Consider the following 25,647-nt stretch of genomic DNA (forward strand, 5'->3'; position numbering starts at 1 on the left):
TTTTTTACTATTGAAATAAGGGCTCAGCGACAGCTCTTCTAAAGGTCTGTAAGTAGCTGTGAATACTCTTAGGGACACACTTCAAGACAAGGTTGCAGGCAGTGGTACACCCTGGGCTGAATGCAGCTCCTTTGTGGTCCAAGTGTGTCACTTTAACAACAAGAAACGAAGTAAAGGCAGTGTCCAGATCCATCTTAATGCATGGCTTGGTGCACAAAGACAAGACACTGCTGAGAAGCATCTTGCCTCAGCTTCTCTTCATTTCAGAATTTATCTGGACACGGGAGCTGAAGCAACGTGTGCATGAGAAAGAGGCAGGAAGCATGGAGGAGGGATACTGCAGCCGAGTGCACAGCAAGGAGGAGGAGGTAGGGTCCGGTGTTGTGCATCTCTGTGTATTTTAATTTTGATGCTTTTGGTTTCTCAAAGCTTGGCCAGCTTTTCTAGGCAGTCTTTATCCTCTGTCTCCTCTTTACACCCTTACCACAGGACAACCAGGGAAAACTGCTGGAGCTGAGACACTTCTCACAGAAATTCACACACAACCAAATCCAGGATAGTTTCAACGCGGCCAGCAGGCTATAAAAGGAAGAACTGGAGAGGAGGCCTTGGCAGTAAAAATATGCAAGGAACAGGAGCCCACACAGATTCATTCAAGAGTTATTTGAGACACTCTTGGAGATCGCCTAGGGGATCCCATTCTGGAAGGTCATATGCGTCTCATGAATCCCGTGTCATATCCGATAGTCCTGTGTGTAAATGTACAGCAGGAAGACAAGGAGTGAGGAAAAGAAAGAGAAAGAGTGGAAAAGCAGTTAATGGAACAGGAGGTAAGAAGCAGTTGCATCAGGTCTGCAATACTTGGTTGGTTTGTTACCTGAAGTGCAGAAAGGTACCCCACGTGGTTCCAGTGCACTGAACTCAGACTTCTACCTACCCTTCACGTGTGTATGCAAACTAGATACACCCTTACCTGCTGAGTAACTGAAAACCATTTGCATTCCTGTTTGAGCAGTCTAACTTTTGTGTGTACATGCAAGTGTGTGTGAAAGTGCTGGAATTTACATCTCCAGATTTCATGCGTGGAGTGGCTTTCTCCAGTCCCAGATTCCACAAGACCCTCACTTGCCTCAGCAATGTCACTGGCTTCTGCCCCACTACTGGTGTAACAGTTTTGGGGATCGAGCTCTAATTTTGGGAAAACAATAAAATACATCTATCTAGTCCAATGCTTTATTTTGATAAAACTCTAATTCACAGCTAAGCCTTGGAGGCTGAGTAGAGTTTCTATTAACCAATATCACTGTCTCAGAAGTATTTCAGACTACATAATAGGGCCTGTAAACATTTCACATTCTGAGAGAGATATGAAGTACATTTATTACCATTTTTGGGAAAGAATTAGGTTTTTTTAAAGTCTGTTTTATTTCCCAGCCTTCAGAAAGCATGATGGTATATTACATACGTTTGAAGTCTTCCTTCTAAACCAAGTGATTAGCTTATAAAGAGCAACTAAATTACAAACAGTATATACCCATAACATCAGCTAATTTTAAATGTAATCAGCATATGCCATGAAAGAAATATGTCATAAAGGAGCACACTCAAGAAATGAGAATCAGTCTGGAAATGTTATGTGAGCCTTTCAGATTAAAAATAATTCTACTCACAGATGAGAAATAAAATACATACGCTGCATACCGGGAATCAAACCTGGCCATCAAGTGGGGGTATCTGACATTTCCATCTTCATCAAGGGGGATTCTGTCAAGTGGCAGCTCAAACTCTTCATCAGTAATCTCCACGCCAAACCTGAAACAAACAGCAGTTAGCAGCACTGGCTTGCGGAGTTCACATTTGGGTCAACAGTACCCACAATACCCTGAGCATATGGCTGCCATTAACTCTTTGTTACTGCTTCGGTCCTCAAGATCAAGAGCACCACGTGAATATCAGAGGTTAATCAGGGTTTTGATCGCTTCAGCTTTCTCAAAGAAAGAAATTCTACCCTAGAATCCCGGCATTGGTGGGGCACAGAAATAGAAATACTAGCATATTGAACTGTGTGCAATTGTCCTCTATAAAAAGTTATTCATTACACTAAAACAGTGGTATTGCTTAAACTAGTTAACTCTGAAAGGCTTTTCATTTGGACTGTTTAGCATGAAAGAAAATGTAGAGAAAAACTGTCTTTTCGGGAAACAGCTTCTTAGTGCTTTTGGAAAGCATTTCATAATGGCTTTAAAGACATTTTGCATACAAATATTTAAAAGTGGCAGTGTTTATTCATCAGCAAGAAAGTGTTTTCACCTCTTCAGAACAATTAAAACATAATCCTTGAAATACTGGCATAAGTAGGAATGACTTAAGCAATAATAAAGAACAAGGCATTCATTCATCATTTTGCAAAGCCACAAAAACTCAGCTGACTTTTGGGGGGATGTATTTTCTTTTCGGCAAGGCAATGAAAGTGTATGCAAAACACACTATTTATTTGTTGTTTTGGTTTCATCATCATGCTTTCCCATTTTACGTAACTCAAGAAACCCTTCTGTCAGAGTGCCATTTGTCCTTAACTGATTTTGGGGATTTCTGACTCAGAGGTTTGGAGCATGGAGAATGGCTCATTCTGTAGAATCCTTAACCCTGCTTTATTTCTGAGGAAGTCTGCTGAGGAGGACAGATACAGCTGCTTTTGCATTTGCCCTCAGCTGACAGCATCTTATTTTATTGGCTTTCAGCTTCACTTATCTACATTCACTTTTCATTTAGACACGTGCATTTAGGGAAGCTGGAGTTCTGTCAATATACATAAACCCACACAGAAAGAAGGTAAACCTGTAGAGTTTTTTACCTATGAAGAATATAAAACCTAACTTGGCTGGGGAGTGTCAGTAAGAACAACTTTTCAGGAATCTATAATGGTTCTGGGGTTAAACACTGTTGCACAGGTCGTTCAAAGACCAGCTATTTGCATACGTGATTAATGGACAAAATCTATTTACTTCCACAATCAGTTAAACAAAATCTCCTGATTATTGCTGTCTCCTAATCCTTCTCTCCATCACTTGCATCAAGGGATGCCATCCCAGAAACTAGTTTAGTCTGTACGTAAGGCATAAGCAGAGGGGAGTCTATGCTGAGAACCAAAAAGTTAGGTAAATTGGTCAACTTCCAGCTCTGCAACCAAAACAGACTGTTCAGTCATTAAATTATTCCTCTCTGTGTAACCATGGTTAAGAAGAAAGCTAAACAGGTTCCCTGTAAAGTAACATGAGATCCAAGGAAGAAAAAGAACAGCACTTAGTGCAATATTTACGGATTTGTATAGCAAGCATATGTATCTGGGGTAAAGAAAAAGGCTTTTTACATTCATCATCACTATCTTCAAACAGACAGGAGAGCAAAAAAATCACTTACTGTTCAAAAAGCAAAATTAAGCTTTTTGAATATTGTTGTGGAATTAAAGACAAAGAATTACTGTGACCTAAAAAACTGGAACAAGGAGGGGAAAGTAGTCTCGTAAGTCTGGAAGTTATGTCTTAATGTTTATTACCCATTTTGTCCTCACTTTTAGAGTAAGACGAAATAATTACTGAAGGGAGGCCCTACTTTTCTCGCAGCTTTGTTTGCCGCGGTACAAGAACTTGTAAAGCCTAGAAGGAGACAAAAAGTCACACACAGGTCACTCCAGCACCTTTAGTTGCTAATAAATAATCTTTCAATCACTAATTAGGCAGACTTCTCTGGGGGCTCTGGCTTATATTATTTTTCCCTCTCCATAGAAAAAGACGGGTGCTCTGATTGTGCCACTATTAGTTTTTGTATGAAAAAAACCCTCCCATAAACTATGGGGATTTTGTTGCTGGCCAAGAAAATTTTTGATGTAAAATGAGGGAGAAAAATCTTTACTTCTTCTGGTAACCAATCGGAAAAAACCCTCAGCAAAACCCCTTGACAGGCAAATGAGTAAGGATTTTCTTGGTACTGAACCCGATCTGATCTTGACTTGTTACTCATTCTATAGGTTCAGTATAGCCCTGAATAACTGCTTCTTTGATTTCACTTAGGGAAGCTAGTAACTTGTTATTGGCTGGTCTGAGCCAGATAGGCAGTTCTCTAACAGGGAGTGAACCACGTCCCTGCAGCAATCACAATGAGGGTTTCTGGTCATACTTCTTTTGTAAGAATAACGTCTCAAATTGCTCTCCATACGAAGCTACGTGAAGACACTACCGAAAAAAAAAAAAGGTTGTCTAAGTTTAATGCTCAGAAAAGTTACTGAACTGTCACTTGCCAAGAGGGACTGACTTACACACGCACGGAAGAATTAACTGTGTCTTTCCTCTGTATAATTTCCTATTCCCAGCATTAGCCTGTAACTGATCTGTGATACCCCACCTGGGCAGCTGATCTCTGAAACCCCAGACATATACTTGACAGTGTACAAATATATTTTATGAGCAAAATACCACCATCATTTAACAAGATAAATAAATAATGCCATTTCAACGAGAAGGCTGGGTAAGAATCACGCTCCCTTCAACGCTTCGCTGTTCACCTCTGGTAGTACAAAACCGCCTTCAAACTGTTTTGACTGAAGCATTGCCAGTGACACACAACTCATCCCTGAACACGGCTGGGGAAAAACAGCGGTCTGGAAAGACCCCAGAGATCTCTGGGTGCCACAGTCCCCCTTAGGAGATGGCAAAAGTAATTTCAGTGTTGAAGGTCCCCAAGCTTCCCAAATGCATCCAGGGAGATGGGAACTGATCCTGAAGGTGTGGTCTAAAAGTATGCCCATATCCATTTACTTCGTAGGGTGGTGAATCCTATTGGAAGAGGAGGGGAATCGATGCAAGGTTCTGGAGGGTTTCTATCCCTGCCTTACGTCATATCTGCAAGGTCAGAAGACAGACTGGTCTAAAGGAGTAAAACCGGGGGAAGGGAGGAACAAGGCTGCACCAACTTTGCATACTGACATTTTCTCCATTATTAAAATTCCAAAGACCTATTTTACATTACTGATCTCAGGATTTCTGGAAACATGCTGTGACTACATTACATCCATCGTGCTCACTGGTGTGGAAACAGAAAAAGCATTGAATGACGAGAGTGTATGGCCTATACCATTTGTTATCCCAAACACTGATATTATACCTTCCATTCTGAACTTCCCCTCAAGCTTTACAAACACTTCCATGATTTACAAAAGCAGTAAACAGGAGGATCAAGTGCTCCAGCATGCAAATGCAGCCACCTGAAACTAAGCAATGATTTAATCAAACGCAGCAGCACGCAACAAATGAATCACTGGGTTCTCCAGGGCACATTTTCAAAGGCAGGTGCAATGGGCAGGGCTTGAGAAAAAGATATCTATTAACCGGAGGGCTAAGCCTATTTACACAGAAGCTGATGCAAAACGCAAGGGACTGGTTAACAGTGAGGTTGAGAGAAAACGCTTTGGCAAGAAGCCCAGAACCCTGGCAAAGGGAACACCTGCAAAAAGTCACATGTGGTTTATCGTATCAATACCTACATTTGCACATGCAGACTGGGAAATTGTTATTTCCATTTTATCATATGTTTAATATCTGCAATATCCCCAAACAAAGGCAGTTCTCACCTCTCAGATCTTAAATCAAGGAGACAGAGAGGAAGATAAGGTACATTGGGAAATTCAGCAACTGTTTTAGTCAGCGTCTCTTAATCATCTATAAAGACACCACTACTGGGTACCAAAGTAACTGTGCTTTTAAGAGGTCATTAGTGGAACAGATGCAAAAGAAATCCTCTGCAAGAAAGCAATTGGGAAGAAGCACAGAAAGCAGAGATGAAAAACTTAATAGGGTGTCAAGACTAGCACGCTACAGGAGCAGAGATGGCAAGGCAAATAAGACAGCAGACCAGGTCAGAGGGATAAGTAAGCCTAAAACTCTGATGGGCGTTTGAAGCAAGAACGAGACATTTATAGTGATATGATTGTAAGGAGAAGTAAGTGGGAGGAATTTTCAAACAGGGCATGATATAGCCAGAAAGATAAGCTGAGGGGATTATTCCAGCAGTGTGACCTCAGATCTGTCCATGGAACAAGGGCAAGGCAGAGGGACTTGGAATTGTTGAGAAATAGCAGGCAGTTGTGAGGTGCACAGCCATAAGGTTCCTCTGTGCAAACCTGTTGGAAATCATGGTTTCTGCTGGCAGGCAGAGCACGAATTCACTACATGCTGCATTTGCTTATAAAAACATGGCCTCTCTGCAGCACATGTTGTGTATTTTATACAAGATCATGAGGTATCTTGACTTGGAAAGCAACATTAACAAATCAGAGAGTCGCAAAGGAATCAGAATCAATCTCTCTTGGCATTTTTTAAGGAAACAGCAACAACAGGTTGAGTATTTCAATATTTATGAAAAGAGAATTTAACAATGGACTTCAAAGAATCTAAAAATTTCATTTTATTGCCATAAATCATAGGTTCTACCTCCCTCCAGAAAACCTTCCTTTTTCCACCTCTCATGGTACAAACACCAAAAGTATCTGCATGTCCTCATCTGTGGTGTTGGTGCCTATCTGGCCCTTTAATCCTCTCATCACTCTTAAGGAAGACACCAGATGTATCTCACCAGTCTTCATCTGTCAGGCAGCTTTCCTGAAGGAGAGACCTAACACGTAAAAACTAGCTTAGAAAGCTGAACCACTGCAATCTCTGTGTGAAACACTGCCTCGGAAAACTGATCTGCAAGATTCAGAGGCAAGGAAAGGAAAAGAAAAACCAGATTGCCTCCCACTCATTCTTTCCTTATATGCTCATGTCCCTCTGCTTTGTAATGCTTCAAATAACCCAGGCGCTGCAATTCAACTCCAAGTCATCGTTAGTTCATGCTATTGCGTAACACCTTTCTTGCGGGATGTTTTCCCAATTAACCCATTTTTTTCACCCTTTCAGAGTTACTCCCCAACATGTCAGATTAACTAGGCCCCTCCATTCTTGGCATTTAGGGGTGCTTTGTCCACAGCCAGACAATGCTAGGAAATAGAACCAGGTCCTGTGAACTCTCATGCTGTTTAAACCATTCCTTTAATCCAATACCTTTCTACCCTTACCACAAGGAATCTCACAGGTCCCAGTTCTGTGCATCTTCCCCTCAAAGCTATTTCAAATGATACCATATGTTTTTTGTAGTACTGTAAAAGTCACGCTCAGAGGAGGTCTAAGCAAAGCTGTGGTTAAAACCTGCCAGCTGTCACCACCTGTTTGTACTAAATATGGTCAAGCAGTAGAAACAACAGGAACTGGGAGAAAATGAAAATGGGAAAAACGTAGCTGTGCTTGCCTATTACATACCTTTCCCTGGTAAAACTGACACCAGCACCATTAAGGATCTATTGCTGCAAGCATTGTCAGCTACTGGGGTCCAAGCTCCGAGACATCAGTCAGTTTACCAAATGGCAACAGGAGACTTACATTGCCAACCGTACGTTAATTACGGGAAGTACAAGGCCTTACTTCCATCTCCTTACTACTGCTCCAACAGCAGGTAACGAGACAAAAACCACCTCAAGAGGCCTCGCGGGGATTCTGCCAGAACACAGGACCAAGAATTATCAGAGTTATCTTTCTGCGGGTGCTAAGCTCGGAGAGGTTGTCATAAGCAGGGACACCGTGCAGGACCACTGCAGTGTCCCCCATATACACTCTTGGGGCTGCTTTACAGTGTGCTCAGATGTAGCTTTCATGTCACTGGGGCCTAAGAACACCTGTTATCCAACAGTTACCCAGCAGCCTCCCATCACCTATGTGAGATATGTGAAGGAAGGTGATGTAAACCCCAGCTGTTCATCCAATTGTTGACATTATATGCAATGGAGGGTGTGAACTGCTTTGGCTGATCCTAGTAGCACTGCCATGCCTATAAAACATGGGTGAAAAATCCAGGCTGGGTAACAGGCTATCAAGCAGAATAAAGGATTATTTCTTGCTTCTTTCAGAAGCAGCTCCCTGACTCAAAAGCTGCAGTGTTTGGTACCTGGAGGGTACAAGAGGTGTCATTTCCCAATCCCTGGAGATGTTACATCAGATTTCCAAACTTAGATGCAGACGCAGCGAAAGAAAGCATTCAGATAGTGCAGGCAGCAAAAGAATCTTCGTTACAAAACACAAAAAACAATGATACAAAAAAGAAGAGCTTTTCATCCACACTGAATGTTTTCTCTGAAAAAGAACTTCTGAAACGTCACAACTAACTTGGAGGTATTTTTGCTACAGCAAACCAGAAATCTTACATTATATGGACTAGAGCAGTTGCTACTCCATTCATTTTCACAGAGGCTCTCTGGGCAATTCCACCAAGCACCCCTCAGCTAGAAGCAGTGTACCAGCTGCAGCTTTGCCGGCACCGCCTGCTCTCCTCACAGCTGGGATCTGCACGCTGCAGCTGCTCCCTCATGCTCACAAGGATGCTAAAAATATAGCATTTCCTGCTGAAGCACAAGAGATACCTCGTGTCTGATACCCTCGAAAAATAGATGTTCAACTCCAGTACAGATGTTACTGGAGGTCCACCAGTGAGATCACCGTGCTCTAAAATCTGCCTTGCATGCAGCTGAGTAAGATAGGTAAGAAGGCTAAGTGCAAAGCAAGTAGTGTACGTGCAATGCAGGCAGCCTCAAGAGAGCTATATCCTTGTGTAACAGGCTAGGAAAGCTGATAGCTTTTTTCTCTGAAAGCAGATGTAGATCTTTCCCAAACTGAGTGTGGGCAAAACTCGGCAAAAAAATTTCATTAAAGCCAAAGGATCCAAGTCATGATCCAACAGACTTAAGCAGGGTAATTTGTAACAAAGCTTAGCCAGGGCAAATACTACAAGTAGCTTCTGAAAACGTCATTAAAAAATTGCACAACATGTCACACCATACACCATCTGAAAATATCTTTTGCACAAGTTAACATTTTGAACAATGCCCTCTCTGAAACAGCTTTTCATAAAATATTTGTTTCACTGGACTTACACTTTTGATTTTGTCACCACATTCCTTTTACAAATGAATTTATATATTTTAAGTGACTTTTAAAATTTTTGGAATAAAGTACAGAAAACTATTCCAGAAAAAGATAAACTAATCAATTTCAAACACCACAGCAAATAAACTTGAAAATGCTGACATTTTTCTGAAACAGCTGATTTTGTTTTGAGCTATTGTATTAAGAGTATCATATGCCCTGATAAAGTTAATGTTACCTTGTCATATTTTTTAAATGAGTCAACTGATTTTAAAATACAGCTTTCTATCAACTAAAAAGATAGAAGTTCAGAATTCTGAGAATTTCCCTGCAAGTTTTCTAGATGCATTAGTAGATAAGTGTAATGCTACAAAAAACATGACAAAGCACCCGGTTAAGTACATCTTTTAACCTTCGACTCATTAGCTCACAGGCTCAGTGATGTGGACCTGTTCTTAGTGTGGTCACTTCCATTTGCCGATGTGTAATGCTCCTTGCAGGCATGGAGGGGTGTTACACCCATTTTTCCCATATGCACCTATATACTCGGGATCGGTAAATGCACACAACTTCCTCATCTTAATATTCTAACGACTATAACAACTCCAGCTGAATTCTTAGCACAATTACACAGGTTTCATTCAGTTGAATTACACTAAGATGAAATTGGTATGAAAGAGTGAAAATTAGAGCTCTTAACTCTTCTAAATGCTAACTGGACCTTCCACCTGCAGCAAACTGTCAGTCCAAACCATTTAAAGCCAGATTCCAAGGTCACGACTTGGGCCAATCTCCTCTTTGCAATTCACCTCGAGGACTGATTGAGTACTTCAGAACTTGGCACAGCAAATGCAGCACGTGTACAAGAGGCAGAGATTTCTCCAACAAATTCACCAACACGGACTTTAGGTTTAATTGTAGCTGAAACATAGCTTTTCTTCATTCCCTTATTATGTCAAGCTCTACGGAATTCAATTAAGACATCTATTGTACTGGAGAAAATTTAAAACTGCATGCCAGTACTGTCAAGGGCTCATAACATAATTACAGGTCTCTCCCGCACTCCACCCACTCATTCCAGCAAAACTCCCCATAAATTCAAGGAGAGATCTGCCAGGCTGAGAGCAGCCGAGTGTCGAACACAGCCTGCCGAGTGCTTCCCTTACCCAAAGGCGCCCTGCCATCTAGTGGAAAGGACACTCGGTTTTTCAGAAGAGGAACATACGGACACCTTCCCCAATTGTTGTTCATGTTTCAGATGTAACAAAAAAAACCCCCACAAACAAACAAGTTGCAAAACATCGTACACTGTATATCACATTCTAAAGACCTACATAGAAAGCCACGAAGAAAAAACACAAACACGTGAAGTAAAAAATGAATCTCCTCTATCCATATTGTATTGAAATAGATAGCGTATGACCAACTTTTTTATTTAGTTCTGTAGCATACATTAAATATCAAGTTCCTTTTCCTAGTTAACTGGTAATGAGAGATTCATGCATCATAGCTTCAAAGGACCAAACCACTGGATTACTTTTTTCCATATACAGTTTTCTCTAGCTAATTGCTCTAAAGCTGAAGCAGGAATTACAGACCACATGGTGACAAGTAGTCATTTAGAAGGGAGTAAGTGGAGGTGGGAGAGATTAATTAGGGGAATAAAGGAATGATGAAGTACAACCACAGTATACCAACCACCTATGTCACAAACTGACAGGTCTATTCCAGAAAGGTCACTTCTGTCATTTTCCCCATCCCCAGCCAAGACATTCCCAACCCCCCCACCTACACAACAGCTTCAAACCAGTATTGAGGATGTGCTGAAAACTCAGTTTTTGCAAGGCTGCACGATTGCTAGTGCTGACATGAGAGGAGATGGGGAACGTGATGGGAAGGGAGAAAGCTGAGAACTGCCATTGAGTCATCAGGATTCTTACACCAGCTATGAAACTGTACCCTCAAATTTCTGATCTACTATGCATTAATGTTAAGCAGCTGGCTGGAATTGAGTTAACTTCATAGCAGCCCGTATGCTGCTGTGTTTTAGATTTGTGACTAAAACACTGGTGACAATGCACCAGTCTTCTGGCTATTGCTGAACAGTGCCCGCACAGAGTCAAGCCTTTCTCGTTTTCTGCTGCTGCCCCCCTCCAGTAAGTGGGCTGGGGGAGGGTGGGCACAAGAAGATGGGAGGGAACAGAGCCAGGACAGCTGACCCAAACTGGCCAAAGGGTTATTCCATACCGTATAATATCATGTTCAGCAATAACAATTGGTGGCGGGGTTGTCTTCCAAGGTAACCATCGTAGCTGTTGCTCAGAGACTGCCCTGGCATCAGCCTGCTTGTGGGAGGCACTGAGTGATTGCCTTTGCATCACTTTGTATTTTTCCCTTTGCTTATTAAACATCTTTATCTCAACCCAAGGGTTTTCTCACTTTTGCTCTTCCTATCCTTTCCTCTGTCCCATCTGGGGGACAGTGAGAAGCTGTGTGAGTACCCTTCGCTGCTGCCCAGGGTCAACCCATCGCACCCATCCAATTAGTTTTTCATAGCAGATACCACAGACAGACATTTCAGAGCTGATGGTCCAGCTCCAGTCTTTTGCTCTGTTGATAATGCAACAATGTACTGAAATGGCACCTCCAAGACAAGGAGGTCTTTAAATATGCCCAAAGGAAAAGTGAGGTAGAAAGCAGCAGTGAAGAATTAAAGCTCCTGGTGACAACCGGGACAGCTGTTATTTCCTTGTGGAAAGGAGACTGCAGGAGAAACAGCAGAGCCTGCTGTTTCCAGCTTGGAATAAGCAATGCAAAAAAGGATTTTATTCCCAGAGCTGAACACAGAAGACAGCTCTCTGTGAACACCAGTTTCTAAGCTGTTTGACAGGATAGCTTCATATCCCCCACAGTCTTGGGAGACTTGGGTTGTATCTGTGGGAGCGGGAAGCGCGATCTCCTCCTCTCTGACAGTAAACCTCGTTTACTTTCCAGCTCAGAGTGACTCCTCTCCATCCAGGACAACACCCAGAAATGCCCACTAGTGAAACGGGTGAAATGACTAGAGAATCCTGGACACTCAGCACCAGCCATCCACAAGCACACCATGGCCAGAAAACACAGAAGCTGGGCACAGCTGGGCTTCCATCTGAAGGGATCAGGAGGGCTCTTATGTAAAGGCGTCTGTTGCTGTGAAAACACTGACAGCAGAAAAAACTCAGTATCTGAAACAAATCTGACCTACAGGAAAGTGCTGAAGAAGAAGAAAATTTGTGCTGAAGCAATATAAGTTGGTGACTAATAACCCCCATGAAGCTGATGCCTCCATGCATGCAGGCAGACTGCAATCAAAGCATTATCAGGAGCTGTCAAACTCATTCCTGAACAGTGCTGAGATTTCCCTGTTAGAGATGGCAGGAAACGTGTACCCAGGGAGACAACTCTTGAAACTTCAGAGATGTGTCTGCCTTGCTTACCTGGTGGTAGGGGAAAATTGCTCTAACTGTTCAGAATGAAGTGCAAATAAAACCAAGTAGTCATGCAATATTCCCTTTAAAGCTACACAGGATTATATAGTGACCTTTACAATCATTTGAAGCTACAGATATGACATTGCCTTGGACAAAGGGCAAGAATCTTGAACGTGACTGACCAGGACATGCAGGAATAATCATTCTAAGAATAATGAAAAGCTTGTCATGTATTTAATCTTCAGAACATCAATACATTGGGCACACTGAGGATGGGGAGGTAGCAGTGGATGGTCCAGCTATGGCTTGAAAATGAAAAATAAACTAGAAAATCCATTATTTCCCTGACTTTTAAATAATCTGGTTACTTCACATAGTTTCTCTTACACAGAAACACAACATGTACGTCTTGAATGCACTTAGCTGCAGGCACTGTGAAAAAGTGTGCTTAAGGAGACACTCCTAGGAAGTTAAAATTCTCCCTCCCCACAAGCTAGATGGTTCTGGATAAAGAAAATCATTCTTACCTGCACTTAGTTGCTGCCTGAAACTCCTGCTGACTAATAACCTTTCTCTTAATTTTTTCAGGTTTTCTGAGAAAAATAGAAAAAAGACAAAACAATACTAAGAAAACACAACTTCATACACATTGAAAATAAATGAGCCCCAGATTAAAGGAGTGACTTACTTTAACCAGAGATTCCGTCACTTGGAGAAAGGGTCCAATTCCATTTCAAATATGTTGCCTACCCTATACGGTAAGAGGAAAATGGTTTCCCTTCCCCCTCCCTGTATACAGCTCCAGCCCACACTGTACAGGAATGGCATAAGACTTAATAGGGTTTACAAAAATACCGCCTTATATAAACAACATATCAGAGATCTCAAACAACTGAGCACAGTGGTGAATCATTCAGGATGCTTTGCTGGCATGTTTCAAAGTAAACATTTACTTCTGAACTGGTCCTCTGTGACCAGAACTCCTCCAGAGTAAAGGCTACTGCACTGAAAAGCACCCCAGTCTCCATTTTAGAAGCATTAGCAAAAAATATATAGCATGAAATCCACACTCAATTTTTGTTAACACTGCCAAACGCCAACTGCAGGGCAGATACAGCATTCTGCAAAGATGAGACCAGGCATCATTCTGGGGTCCAGCAGCTACCATTTCTGGTAACCGAGGGGCAGAAATAGGCAGTGAATGGAGCATGCCAGATACCCACCAGCTGATGGCCAGATGCTAAGGTTTCCAAGCTACCAGGGATTCTCTTCCACAAGGCATATTTCCACCTGGCTCCTTAAACCATTTATCTGTCAGCTTCATGTTGCAGGAGGAGTGCAAAGGTGATAAGGACTGACAATTTCTCCACTGATCACTGCTTGTGGTTTGCCTGCCTCTGTTAAGGGATGGAGAGCACACTGATGGATGAGCCTCTGCAGAGCAAGTCACAGTAACAAAAAAAAATAAATTAGGAGGACCCACAGTATCAAAACACCTAGGATCTATAAAAGCCACCTAATGGAAGAAGGCTCATTGTGCTTGAAAGTGTTTGCAAATTTCCCTTCCTGAAATGAACTTGGGGATGCTGCCGCTTTCCATACAATGGAACCCCTGAATTCTCAGCAGCTCTCCTTTCACATTGCAGGATTGGTGCAGGCAGGAAACTGGTACGCAATGCACCTTGTCCCACTGCAGATACTCAGAGTCCTTGTCTACATGTCAACTAGCTAACTATAAAGGAAAGATATAGACATATCTAATGCATGATTTTTTGACACGTCTCAGAAGGTGCTCATGTGGTAGCATCGAAGTGTGAGATCCTGTCCAAAGACTATTACCTTTGGCAAAAGATCCCTCTTTTCTATCACAGGAGATTTTTCTGTGTTTCGAATTTTGCAGATGTCAGCAGTTTACACTCACAAAGGGGTTACAAATTAAACAAAGTAAATGTGGCTGATTGCACAGATGCTTACTAGAATGTAGCAAAGAGTGAAATGAATGAAATCGGACTGAACCAAACAAATGTCGTCACTCCACATGCTGGACTGATTCTCCCATCTCCCACTTCTGTGTGAAATCTCTGAAAGAAAAGACACAGATTTTACCCGTTTCCACTTTTCTCAACCCACACCCTCAAGTTCTAAGACTATAAGTAAAAGTGGTCTGGTTTTTATCTTCCATTAGAATTGTTTTCCACTGCAAATGCTGATGTGGTGGAACCAAATACTAGCCAACCAAAAACCTGAGCTATGTAGACAGCACTTGTAGTCAACCAGGTCTTCCTTGTAAGGAATTTAGTAATTCTACATAATAAGAAGGAAAAAACCAAAGTTACAAAAGTCTGAATTACTGATGGAAATTTCAGTGCTGCCCACTGAAACACAAAGAAGCATGCCAGAAAGTATGATTTCTGGGTCACAAGATGCTCTGCACAGCCATGAGGACACTACTGGTCCCCAAACCCAACAGAACTATTAGCTATATTCCGTTGCTACAAACTGAAATACTTGTGATGATACGAGGGCACATTTCCACTGGCTGAAGCACTGTAAGAAATGAGAGGATGAAATAATACACGTACTCACATACTGCTGCTTTCCTAGTTATATTTTGTTAACGTTTTTCTGGATCTTCCCTGCCTTTTCTGTTTTCCGCGAATCCCAACAGCAGAGGGCAGCGCTATCGCTTGGTTTAGTCTGACACCAGCCTCTGAAAAAAGACCCCACGTGGATTTTTTTTTCCCCTGCTGTTTATCAGAAAGGCTATTCCAGGATACTTGCACTGGGCACAGGCCCAGCAGTTAGAGGCCCTGTCTACTTCGTAGGTATCTCCGGCTTCCCGAGTCACCCCGGCTCTGGAAGGCCCTGTCCCAGGCTGACCTTTTCAGGGGAAAATTAATCCTGCTTCAGAAGGCCAATGCTAAAATAAACCCATGCTTGCTGGTGAGTGGTGAGGCTGCAGGGAAAAGGACCCTATGTAAATGCATGCTTCTCATCCCTGGCTGTAACCAGTCTCCTTCCATCCCCATCACCACTGCTAAAAGCTGAGAACAACCTCCCCTGCTGAGCAGTGCCCAGTAGGAGAAAGTGCATAGCTTTGGGACAGCTTTCCCAAAAGCCCTGTCAATGGGACCTCTTCTCTGGAAGTGAGGGTATTTTAGAAGTGGAGGGAAAAGGGGAAGAGGAGTGCTCCGTCTAAAGGATTTTTTTATCTTGCTTTGCAGAGGTGAGGGGCAGAACAGGAGACCAATGTGTGTAATAAATAAGCTGCTGGGTACCAGGGGCACGGCTGTCTCACGTTCCATTACGTTCTTCCTGCCTGTGGATTAATACCGGTGAATGCGAAAGCCTGCACCTTCACAAATGCTTCACAAAAATGAAGCACGGCACTAATGGAAATACAAGGAAGACACAGAGACTACTTTCAACCGCGCAAAGATCTGTGTATTGTACTTGAACTGTTACCTCTGACCTGAGTCACTGGTCTAGTTCTATGTGCAGAAAATGGGTGCCAGTCTACAACACTGTAATATCTGAAAGGAAGGGCAAATAATATACAAGCAGCAGACTCACACAGCTTGTGGGTGACCCCTCTTTCACTATGATCCTGGAAGTAACTTAGAAGGTCCAGATAATTTATCTCTGTCTATTTCAAGACTGTTTCATATCTGGATGACTGTTCCCACGATCTCCATTTTCCCCACTACATATACTCAGAACATCCACTCTCTTTTTTTTTCCCCATTATAGTTTTATGGAAGATAGACAATAGCTTAGTTTCTTCCATTACTGCACCCTACTATAAGTTAGAAGAAATTAAATAGAGCAGAAGGACAATTCTTCTACAGTGTTGACCTGTAAAGACACTTTTACAGCATATATTCATTCATACCTATCTATGATACAACTTTAGACACTATATATTAATTTCAAATAATATAGCAACACTTAAGAATGTTTATTAATACAGCACCTTCCTTTCTTTCTTATGACTTATAACAAAGTATTAAAAGGTCTGTTATTCGGCGGTTCTGCAGACCTTTCTTTCCTTCATGCATATATGCTGGACTTGAGGATTTTTTTCTGAAATAAATACATTTCTTTGCTTATGTTTTAATGATTTGGGTAGCTTCTGATGAAAAAAATGCTGTTCTTGGTGAAGTCCTGACTAGTTCTGCTCCAGGTAGTTTTAGACGAAAAGGGTTCATGAGGAAAACACCCAGGCATAACAAAGGATCCCAGCTGGGGAAAAAAATGAAAGTTGCTACTAGCATGCCTATAATTTAAAAAGAATCTAGGCTCTTCATTTCACTGTCCCATTTCACCAACCTCAGTTGATCTGTTAAATCAGAATACAGTCTTTTCTGGAGCAATGGCCCCAGATACCACATTTTCTGGAGCAACAGTCCCACTCCGTCATCTCCAACATGACCTGAAATTAGGCTGCAGACATACACATCTATTCTTAACAACTACCTATCTATTCCTTCATTGTGGGAATATCCTGTATACAGGTGTAGGGCAAGTATATGAGCAAATACAGAAAACTGTTGCACGCTCAAGGATATCTGATAAAGCTAATTTCTCTATTAACAAAGCTCCTTAGCAGAGAGGTAGCTTAGAAAAAAATAAAGATTTTTGCTAGCTGTGTGGAGCTGGCCTTAATTTGCCATTTTGTTGGAAAATAAAAACATGTCTGGCATAATAATATATTTGAATTATAATAACAGTGTATTCGTGAATATTCAACAAGCATGTAGGGTGATAAGAAATTGATGATTCAGCCACTGAGCAATATAATTCGTTATTTCTCACTCACTTGAAAATAAGCTTGAATGTCTATTAAAGCTGTTGTGGCAATAGCTGTTGCAAGTATGTCTAACAGTGACATCTACACTTAATGCTTGCAATTGTTTCTGTAATATAAAAATATTACTACGTTGTTTTGCTATTGCACTGCAGGTTATCTGACCAAGCACGAAGTTGTGATTCAGTTAAACACGTATTGTTGCCAGAAATGATTAAAGTTTGTCCTATAACATATGAAAATAAAATTACTGTAAGCAAGAAAATTACAAACTAGTTCACAGAATACTAGTCTAAAGTAAAATCACAGAATGAGAAACTCTACAAAATATCTGAAGATGGAAAGAGGTTAAGCATGAGCTAACAATATTGACACTGTTATTAAAAAGAAAATTATTATAATAGATGTATTGTCAGAAATACGAGATGGAAACCAAATAAATCACTTCAATTATTTCACTTAATTCAAATCTGTCAGCCTGAAATGATGAATTTTTAAAAGATAAAACAACCAGAACAGTAAAATTACACACAGAAGCAACTTAGCAAATAGAAGCGAGAAGTAAAGATGACAAACATAAAAAGATGAACATAACTTTCTGACACTCCAAAATTACTGCACCACAAAGGATGATTTAAAAAAAAAAAAGAAAGAACAATGCAAAGACCAAGTACTTTCAATAACCCATTAAGACTGATCTAAAAATGTTTAGAAAAGTAAGCTTGAGCAAAACAGTAAAAAAACCCCAAACACTAAAAAAGGCTATGAGATTTCCTCATATACACTGATTTGCAGCAATGTTCTATCAGTGATTCAAAAGGATAATTACTAGTTTACATGAATATAAGAAGAAAGAACAGGTCCCCACAACTCTAAGCAGGCAATTGAACAATATGCAAGAGTCACAAGAGCTATAGAAAGCTGCACGAGACCCACCACTCAGTATTGCAGGAACGCTGAGAACAATGTTGCACTATGCAAAGAGGGCTAGGTTACCTACTAGATGTTTTTTCAACCCAGAAGATTTTTTGAAGAAAGAAATGTTGCAAACAGCCAAAAAGTCAGAAAAATTTATTTTAATACTTTCACTTTTTACTAGCATTGCTTTACTAAGCTTTGAAAAGAAATCAGACCTGTTTTCTAGGTCATGCAATTCAGGCAGGTGCATCTGCATTCTGCATTCATGCAAACCAACGCTTCTCCCGTTTGGAAACAGACAAACATAAAAAACCACCAGTTAAGTAGGAAAACTAGCTTAACAACTCATTTTCCTGATCAGGACATAAACCAAACTGCTGGAAAGTGTTACCTGCTAGTAGCAAAGGAAAATTTTATCGTGTATTATAGAAAATACAGACTGTTTCAGCCCATAACTTAGCTTTTCTCTGATCACATACCTGCCCAGATATTGTTGATACTATTTGCAGCAGTCACATCTTCCAAGAAATCTGGTCAACACCATGAGAAGCATATCTCTTAAGAGTGAACTGGAACATGTAGAAAAGCGAAGTATAATTTTAATCATCTCTTAGCACTGATTTAAAAACCAAAAGCAAACTAGTATCTTTAAGAAGAGTAAGACAAAAAATGGTAGGAAATAGAACATTTCAAGGTACTAAGTAGGAAAACTAATCTTTGAGTATCTATCAAACATAAAAGATCAGCACCCTGGACATGTAAGCTCTTCTTGAGAAAAAAACCTTCCTGACCTTCTCTTTGCCCAGAAGGTCACAGTTTCTGAGCACAATGATCTCCAGATCCCATTTCTTCATACAAAGTATGTTCCAGCTAGAATTTTTTTAAAATTGAAAATTAAATATATGAACATCAGAGATCCTCTCAGCATGTATTTTTTTCTGGAAGCACAAAACCTGAAAATCTCTGAATCCAAGAAGGGATATACACTCCACCATGTAATGATGCATGCTTGGCAACAACTATTTTCTGCTGAGATCTACACCAAAAGAAAAAGTACAATATTCCTTTCAGCTGCAAGTAGGCTTTCAAATTCTGCTTTGTGCCTGTTCTAAAGAAGCTTTGCTGGTATTATTGGAATAAAAGTGATTTTGACTTTTCATATTGCAGTGGCTTATGTTGCCAGTTTACAGTTTTGAGAAACCTATTAACTATTAGCCCTGTTCCGACACCCTTACTTGGTTCCTTTCCAGACTCATTTCTATTGTCTTCAGCAGGTCTTGCCCATGAATAATAGAGTGAGGGCACGGTTCAGTGTGGATAAACTGATTTTGCAATAACAATGAAGTAGCGTGTGTAACACTATGCAGTTACGCGCTAATACCTGTGCAGAATGTTACTAGGTAACTGAACTGTACAAATTCAGGCCAGCTAACCCTTTCTGTTTGATTGAGAGCATCACAAACCACCACATATCAAACTAGACAGGAAACAGAACTTCAAAAGCAATGGAAACTACCAAAGTTACTCTTTTGACAGCAGTTATTTGAATACAAAACCCGAGTTCAGGATGTGCGTTACCCCATTTACCTACTTACATGCATTTGAGCAGATTCCTAGCTCATCTACTTCAGCTCTAAGCTGTGTGCCAGACTGGGACAGCACCCTGATTTTACTGTTGATAAAACTCTCTTTGCTTCTGGCTCAGTTTCCAATGTTAGCTGGTTGTCCTGAGCCATTAAAAAATAGAGGTGAGAAGGGAAAGGAAATTTAAAATTTATATACAAATAGTATGTAAAGAAGAACCTGGCAAAACTAGGAAACTTACATTCATGCATTGCTCTGCCACATGCTGACAGAATGACCTTGAGCAAGTCACTTCACTTTTCTTTGCATTTTCTTCCAAAATACAGTCTGAGGATACTGAGTTATACTTGATATCAAAAATATATTTACCAAAAGAGAGTTAATAAATAGTAAATCAACCATTATGGAGTCTTACAGGTCATTCATTTGTTTATATCCACGGCTTAGAAACTGTCCACAATGCCTCTGACTAATGAGTTTACCATAATCTCTAATGTGGAATTATATTTTTGGCATGAATGCGTTAATTATCAAACAATAAACAGATGTTCTAGAGTACTTTAAATGTTTATGAAAGCCTGTAAGATCCATGAATTATTTACCACAATGCAAACCTGTGACATAAAAGATGGTTTATGTTCTCAAAGTATGTTGAGACCTATGAGGAAAAATTACTTAAGTTCTAAATCTCAGCAATATTGTTATTCTGCCTACAGCGTACCAAGATTTACTATACAGTCCTATAGTGAAATGAAATTCATTTCAGAGTAAAGACTGTGATTTCAGTTCTTCAGACAACTAGTGTAGCAGGAATTGACGCCTGACTGATTTGACTCAAAGCAACGTTGTCATACCTGATACTGCAACAGAATTAAAGAAGAAACTGAGGTTCTGAAAACTGTGTGAAATAAACCTCTGATGAAGAGCCAAATCCTACAGGATTACTGCTTGTTTTCTTTGTTCCCGGCTCCCTGTGACCCGTTCTCTCCAGTGACCTTTGCCTTTTCCTCCACTACCTCAGAGCAGCCACTAGTGAAGGCAATGGATCATTGAAAATTGAAACAAATTAACCTTAGGTTAGTTGCCTTCACCAGGGCAACCCTTAACGCAGCAGAAGACACTCAGTCAACACATACACTTTCATTACTAGTTCAGTGAAAAGGGAATGTCAAAAGTATAACATGCCTGGCCAACACACTGCACAACGAAGAAACCAACCAACAGAGACCAGACTGCCTAACCTGGTTAACCCTGCTTGTGGGATACTACTCGACATCTCTCACCCTGCCCTCTCGCTGCAGCTTGTTTCTGTACGCCTCCAGCTTTCCCTCCCCACCTAACCTGGTCTTCTCTCTCACTTTTTATTCCTTCAGCTGCTCCTTCTTTTCTCTTAAACAACCTACCTGAGGCACTGAGCTCTGCCTCTTATTCTGCCTCCTTTTTGCCCTTACTGACATTTGCTGCACCTCCACATCTCCATCCCCACTCGCGAGACTTTAACATTGCTCAATCAGCCCTTCTTGTGTTCCCGTTCTGTCCTTCTGCCCATTCCACTCCCCTTTCTTCTCTTCACTTACTGCCGCTGGAAGATACGCTTCACGTATTTCCCACAGGCCTATTAAATGTCCTGGATTAAATGTCCGCATGTCCTGGATCCCCTTGTCTGACTCCCCCTCTGCAGCTTCAGTCTCTTAAAGAGACCTCTGTTTCTCACACCATCCCACACCTTACTCACACTGGGGCTGCCCTCACCCTCCCTGTCACTTTTGATCTGGTTTTGAGCAACAGCTCAGCTCTTTTCCCCTCCAAAGAATTCTCAGCGAGCCAGCCAGGTCCTCCTTATCAGCCTTCCTCTGTGGTTTCAACTGACTCCCTTCCTTTCCTCACAATTTCTCACACTCATCCTCGTGAAGTTTCCAAGCTTCATGCTGATGTCCTGCTGACACCCTATAGCAGACACCGATACATATCCTTGCCCTGGTCCGTTCATGTCACCTGCACCCACACATACGTCAGCCTGCCTTCAGCTTCAGCTTCCTGGCTGGCCTGCGATCAGGCTTACTTCATCCACAACCATTTAACTGTCCCCCCCTTCCAGTTGTGCCACCCTCCTAACTTTTTCTCCTACTTTTGCAAGTTAACTGAAGACCTGGCTGCCTTTCACCACTTCGAATGCACTTCTCAAATGCTCTCTTCCTGAACATCTTCTGCACAAATTCTTACCAAAGGAAATATTAACATGGTACTCTCCCCTTCCTGCAAGTGTATTCCTGTGTGGCATGTTGGGGATTTTTTCTTTCCTGCTTGTCCACCCCACGTTTGTCCTGTTACAATGAAACTGCTGATCTGTTTCATATCCATTTTCATCCACTTCCTCAGTTTTCTTCTGAAATTTTACAGATGCTCTAATAAACAAACATACCCTATGTTGACTCCCACTGCTATTTCCAGCACTAACACTTCCCTCCTCAATGTGCTGCTTACACCTACTATCCAGTTTTCCCCCTCTCCATCTCGATGTAGGCTCCTAAGCCAGATAATACCAATACCCAGATAAAATTGCCCTCACAAATATTTGCCCAAGACAAAACTCGAAACCCACACTCCTTCATTCTTCTTGATCATCTTTGTCACTACCAACCCTGTTATTTCTCTATAACTCTCATTCTCATTTAGCCTCTTTGGGCATTCTTACTCTCTTCCTCCTGACCACAAACATAAACCTACAGGAGAATTTACTACAACCCTACAAATCCTTCCTGAAAACCCTCCACATACTTTTTGGTATTGGCATTCTTGCCAATGCACTGTCTACCCCATCACTGCCTATGCTGGGAGGCAGGATGGTCTGACCGACTCCTTGTGCTCCCTTGTGTGTCTGCTGTCAGACTCAGACTGCTGACTTTTGAGAAAAAGCTCTCACATTTTGTGCCTGGCCTGGCCTCAACACTAGGGCTCCCGGTGTCCTGGAAATGCAAATAAACACGGGTACACACTATTTTGTAAAAGTTGATCTCCTAGTATTTCGAGCTGGCTATTCACACGTCAAAGCACAATGCAGTCAGTCACTAGTACCTCTTGAAAATGTAAGTCTAGGTTATTATTTTTAGCTCAGAATTTTTAGGAAAAAAAGTGTTTTTATGCTGTCAGCTATAGAAAGCACCCACAAACTCAGCCTAGAAAACCAGCTAATCCTTTCCAAGCTGCAAAGATCTAAGGAAGATGAGGCTTTCAATAATTCAGAAAGGAAAGCTTGCATTTTCAGAACTATTGTAACCATTTCTCTACGAAAGTAACAACTATTCTGAATATAGAGCACTAAACACCAAGTGTATGAAAAGCCAAAGTTCCTTTTGTTTTTTTTTAAAATTACATTTCCAGCTAGTGGAAATGCTTATCCTTGAGTTTGGTGGTACTGGTGGAGTTAGCAGTAAGTTCCTTACAGGATACATTTGAACTCCTACAGCAAGTAGCATAAAAAGCCTCGGTGACATACATAGGAAAGATCCAGCTCGGGCATTTGCAGCAAAAAGCAAACAAACAAAGAATAACTCTCAGAGTAACAGACACATGTCCTGGTCTAGCCTTGCTTTTGCTAAAACTGTTTGGAAGCTGAGTATCTCAAGGCAGTAGATAAGACATCTGGGCTCCAGGAAGGGAGAGCAAAAGCAGAAAAAGTGGCTATTGGCTATTCATTTTTTATGCACTGCTTTCTTAAACACTGGCAGTCACGGGTAAATAGTATTAGTGCTACAGAAATATTTATTAAACTAAAGAGCCTCTGTGGAGTAGGATGATGATGCACAACAGTAACTTCACAAACTAACTGGGATTCTCATGTAAAGACTTTATTACAATGTCATTTTTTTTTTTTTAAGAAAAGGCAATTTAAATGGGCTAACCCAAAAATGGTGTGAAAGGGGCAGGCAAAAGACCCTTTCAGGCTAGATCCCACCATCACACTCTCACTCCAGGCCCCCCACTGTCCTTCCTCCCCAGCAGTATCCCACTGCCACTCTCCCACCTCTCACTCACCACACACCAGTCAGCAGGACACTGGTTGACACCTGAGTGCACACACTGGTGAGACCTTATCAGTCTGGACAGTCGGGCAGCAACTGTGAGCATCACCATCCCACGGGTCTGTATGAAACCAGCAGTAGAAGCTCTGAGATGTTAAAAGGCACGTTTACTCTCCTGTGAAAAGACAAGACACCAGACCTGGGTGAAGTATGAGGAAGAAAATGGAAAAGTCAAGGGTACCAGGCAGCTACATACGTTGAACGGTACTCCTCTCAACTCACAGTCTAGTTCTAGGGATCCCCTACGCTTCTTGCTTGCACCTGCTTTCAGTCCTTGCTCGGAGAAAAGGTCTCTTCAGGGGGGCTCTCTTCCCCTTTCTTAGAAGCTAAGGAAAGGCTGCATCCACCTGCTCAGGATGGCCAAGGAGCAAAGGGTGCTCCTGGAAGTTAAAGCTGTCGTCCACTTCCCAGAGTTGAGGTTCATGAGAAGAGATCTCTACCTCAACAGAGCAGCAGAGGGCAAGAGAGACAGGGGATCAAATTTACCGTCTCATTGACTTGTGCTACCAAACGCGTCAGTGAGAAGAGATTTGCTGTCCTGAATAGAATGTCTTTTTGTGGAACGGCCAATCTTTTAGCACTACATGAAGATGAATCCTATTTCCATTATTGACACCATGTTACCAAATCAAAGCAGACTCCGCTACCCTATGCATTCCTCAGTATAACACTGCCCTAGGGGCACATCTTTGTGCCTCTTTTAAGGCAAACTCCTAAGTATGCATCTACAACCTGCTGCATCAGCTTTCCCGTAACTATTCCACACAACTAAATCACCCAACAGCGAGTGAATCGTAAGTTCTTGCTTTCTTATGGGGGTTAGCCAAAACGAACAGATCAGAAACAGGGAAACGAAGTGAGGGAACCATCTAATCTGCATCTGAGACTCAAAAGTTTCCCTAAGAACCAGACAGTGAATGAAGGCAGGGTTTGACTACAGCCTTGACTCTCACGTTCGGTGTGAGACAAGCACGTGAAGCGTGCCTAGGCAGTGCTGCCCGGAGTCCCCTCTCCTCCCTCCCCCTTCAGAGGGGACTGAACGCCACTCTTGTGAGGGTCTGGCCTCGCAGGGTTGAAATGAGGGTACGATGCAGTAAGGCACGTTGTCTCCTCTTCAGGAAAGCCAGGTCCTGGAGCATGCCAGGGTACTTAAATACCTCGACGCCTGCAAGCTCGTGCAGCGTATCAGACATGAAGTTGCTCTCTTTATCCTTGGTTCAGAGAGGTCTAGCCCCATTCCTGGCAACGGACGCTCGTGAACCAACCACCACTACATCACCTCCAAGCTGACTACGCACCCCCAGTGACCTTTGCTGTAGGGCATGCCGGCCACGCCAGGATGCCTGCCCGGCGCCCAGATCCCCCTCGCTATTCACGGTGTGAATGCGCCCACACGAAGCCAAGGCTTAAAGCGCTCCTGCTCCACCGAGCTGACCGGCCGCCGCGGCCAGGCCTCTCTGGCCTGCGTGAAACAGTTAACGCTGCCACAGGTCCTCCTGCCAGCTTCCTCAGTCCCCTCCTGTGCCTCCCAGGAGCTATTAATACAGCAGGCACATGCTCTGACATAGCGTTCCCCGGCAGCCACCAGATAACTTTAATTTGCCCTTTAAACGTCCCGAGCGCGCTGGCCCTCGCCGTCCCTCCACGGGGCAACATGGCGGCACTGCCCCGCGCCCCCCGACGGGGGCGGGCTCCGGGGGGTCCCAGCCAATGCCCGCGCCCCGGGGGTGCGCCTCCTCCTATCGCGAGAGGCTGCGGGGTATAAGGCGGGCGGCGCGGGG

General features: G+C 42.2%; 1 long non-coding RNA gene across 1 annotated transcript; it reads right to left on the bottom strand.

Moving 5' to 3' along the window:
- Positions 1–1,701: 1,701 nt before the first annotated feature.
- Positions 1,702–13,906, bottom strand: LOC114015778 (uncharacterized). Its single transcript, XR_003559896.2, has 3 exons — positions 13,699–13,906; positions 13,003–13,068; positions 1,702–1,812 (listed from the first exon to the last, which is right to left on the bottom strand). It is a non-coding gene; the product is annotated as an uncharacterized LOC114015778 (long non-coding RNA).
- Positions 13,907–25,647: the final 11,741 nt, after the last annotated feature.

This window comes from Falco cherrug, chromosome 1, assembly GCF_023634085.1.
Source record: "Falco cherrug isolate bFalChe1 chromosome 1, bFalChe1.pri, whole genome shotgun sequence".
Lineage (NCBI taxonomy): Eukaryota > Metazoa > Chordata > Aves > Falconiformes > Falconidae > Falco > Falco cherrug.